The following is a 3,007-nucleotide window of genomic DNA, read 5'->3' as shown; positions in this document are numbered from 1 at the left end:
TGGTGGTGCATGGCCGTTCTTAGTTGGTGGAGCGATTTGTCTGGTTAATTCCGATAACGAACGAGACTCTGGCATGCTAACTAGTTACGCGGCCCCGAGCGGTCGGCGTGCAACTTCTTAGAGGGACAAGTGGCGTTCAGCCACCCGAGATTGAGCAATAACAGGTCTGTGATGCCCTTAGATGTCCGGGGCTGCACGCGCGCTACACTGAGTGGCTCAGCATGTGTCTCCCCTCCGCCGGCAGGTGCGGGTAACCCGTTGAACCCCATTCGTGCTGGGGATCGGGGATTGCAATTGTTCCCCATGAACAAGGAATTCCCAGTAAGTGCGGGTCATAAGCTCGCGTTGATTAAGTCCCTGCCCTTTGTACAAACTGCCCGTCGCTAGTACCGATTGGATGGTTTAGTGAGGTCCTCGGATCGGCCCCGCCAGGGTCGGCCCCAGCCCTGGCGGAGCGTCGAGAAGACGGTCGAACTTGATTATCTAGAGGAAGTAAAAGTCGTAACAAGGTTTCCGTAGGTGAACGTGCGGAAGGATCATTAGCGGAGCTGGGCCGGCCACACCGTGCCTGGCTTGGGCGTCGCCCGCTGGCTCGAGCGACGGAGCCCGCTCCGCGCGGAGCGCGGCTTGAGCCGTTGTCGAAGGGAAGGTGCTCCGTGCGCCGGCGAGCGAGAGGGAAGGGCGCGGAGCGGCCACCGGGGGGGGGGGAGGGGCGGCGGGGTGCGTGGCGGTGGCTGCGGCGCCGTCCCGCCGCACGCACCCCCTCCCCCGGCCAGGCGCCGGTCCGCCGCCGGTCGTCCTCCCTGGGGCTGCGCTGGCCGTCGCCCCGGGGTCGGTGCTGCGCGGGCGGCCCGAGCCGCGCGTCGCCTCCCGGGTGCAGCTGCTGCCCGGTGCCGGGCTAGTGAGGGAAAGCCTGGGCCCCGGGAGGAGGCCGAGGCAATGGCGGCGGACGGCGGGTGCGCCCCCGCGGGCGGACGCTCCCCCGAGGGGTGCCGGGGCCAGCTGGCGGGCGCCGGGTTCCCCCCGGGCGCCCCGTCCGCCTGCCGCCGAGCGGGGCGGCGGCGGTGGGGGAGGCACCCCCGTGGGGCCTGTGGGTCGTTTCCCTCAGCGCAGGGCCAGGTACCTAGCGTCCGCGCGTCCGCGGCCAGGCGTCGGTGAGCCACCCGTGTGGTGCCGTGTGCGGGCGCGCCCTGTCCTGGGTTGCCGGCGCCCTGCTGGCCCGGGTCGGGGACGGCCACGGGCCCCGGGCCTGGGCCCCGAGGCTTCTCGGCCGTGGAACCGGGTGGAGGTTTAAAGACTCGGGTGGCCTGTGGCGGCGCGGGAGGGCGGCTGGGCTCGCTGTTGGGGGCTGGTCGGCGCGTGGGGGGGGGGGGGTCGGCGCTGGCGGGCGCTGCTCCCCCGCGCTCGCCCCCCTGTGGGCAGCTGTGCCGGAGAGGGGTTTCCGTCCCGCTCCCGTCTGTGGTCTGGTGTCGGCCGAGAGGCTGCGCGCGCGCTCGGCCGCTGTCGGCCTCGCCTGCGGGTCTCGGCTGGCCTGCCCCCCCGTCGGGTGGTGTGCCGCGCGTGCGGCGTGCCACGCGTGTCCGGCGCCGGCCAGCGGCGCCCCGCCCGAGCGGCGGCGGTGGCGGTGGCCGCCCCGGTCGTTCCGCGCCGGTGTGCACCCGCAGCCTCGTGTCCCCTCAGCGTCACGGTGCTCCTGTTGGCTCCCCGCTCGCGACCTCTGTCGCTGCTCCCCGCCCGGCTCGACCCTCGGCCTTGCTGGCTGCACCCGAGCGTGCAGGTGGGCGGGCAGGTGTAGGGGCGTCCTGTTGGCCGGTCTCCGTGCGGAGGCGCGGAGAGCGGGCGGCGCTCCTTGTTCTGGTGCCGTCCCGTCGGCCGCTGGGGCCGTGCATCCGCGTGGTGTGCCCGCAGAGCGAGCGCGAAAGCAGGAGCGGGCTGGCTGAAGGCGCGAGGGGCCGGAGCGAAGGGGTGATGTTGTTGTTTGGGGGCAAGGCGAGAGCGCGTGGGCGGCCGTCGGGCGGGCGGTTGGGGCGGTGCGTGGTGCCCCGTCCCGCTGGCGGCGCGGGCTCGGCTGGTGGTGCCGGAGCCCCGTGGATGGCGGCGGCGTGGCGGCCGATGCCGGCGTCAGGGCGGGCCGAAGCCGAGGCGTTGGGCGAGGCGGCGCGGCGGGCGCGCCGCTGTGTCTCGGCCGGTCCGGGCTGAGCCTGGGTGCCTGGGCCGTCCCCGAAGTGAGCCTGGGTGGTCGGGAGCGCGGGCTCCTGTCGGGGCGTCGCTCGGGTGTTTTCCCGTGGGGCCCCTGGTGGCGTGTGGTGTGGTGCGGTGAGTGGAGGTGACGCGCGCCTGCGCCGGGCTCGGTGGCTCGCCCCGGCTCGGTCGGGCAGCGCCCTCGGCAGGGGTCGTCGTGGAGCGGCCCCGGCCCCCCCGCGGGCGCAGGGCGGCGCCGAAAAGGCAGACAACTCTTAGCGGTGGATCACTCGGCTCGTGCGTCGATGAAGAACGCAGCTAGCTGCGAGAATTAATGTGAATTGCAGGACACATTGATCATCGACCCTTCGAACGCACTTGGCGGCCCCGGGTTCCTCCCGGGGCTATGCCTGCCTGAGCGTCGCTTGACGGTCAATCGCCGGCGCCGCCGCTGCAGGGCGGTGGCGCGGTGCGGCTGGGGCGCCTCGCAGGCCCGCGCCGCTTGTTGTGGGCGTCCGGGCGGTGGGTGCGGCGGGCGGTCGCCCGGAGGGCAGGAAGGCAGGCGGGCGGCGGGTGCCTGGCGGAGCGAGCGAGCCAGGGGGGCGGGGGCGTCTCCCTCCCGTGGCCGCTGCCGGCCGGGCCCCCGCTCCGCGTCCTTCCGTCGGCTGGGCGGCCGTCCGTCGTCGCCCTCTGTGCTGGGTGTCGGGGCGGGCGGGTCTTTGTTCCCCTAAGCGGAGACCCCCTCGGGGAGCCGGCCGGGCTCCTCGCGCTCCCGCAGCGCGCCCGCGTGGGCGGAGCTCGTGCCCCCCCCCCCCCCCCCCCCCCC

At 74.0% G+C, this 3,007-nt stretch overlaps 1 non-coding gene across 1 annotated transcript; it reads left to right on the top strand.

Annotated features, from left to right (window-relative positions):
- The first annotated feature begins 2,451 nt into the window (after positions 1-2,451).
- On the top strand, positions 2,452-2,605 carry LOC118157987. The gene has a single exon (XR_004746764.1). It is a non-coding gene; the product is annotated as a 5.8S ribosomal RNA (ribosomal RNA).
- Positions 2,606-3,007: the final 402 nt, after the last annotated feature.

Source organism: Oxyura jamaicensis (assembly GCF_011077185.1).
Source record: "Oxyura jamaicensis isolate SHBP4307 breed ruddy duck chromosome 16 unlocalized genomic scaffold, BPBGC_Ojam_1.0 oxy16_random_OJ72838, whole genome shotgun sequence".
NCBI lineage: Eukaryota > Metazoa > Chordata > Aves > Anseriformes > Anatidae > Oxyura > Oxyura jamaicensis.
Note: the sequence above shows the minus strand (reverse complement) of the source record. Positions and strands in the feature narration are given on the sequence as shown.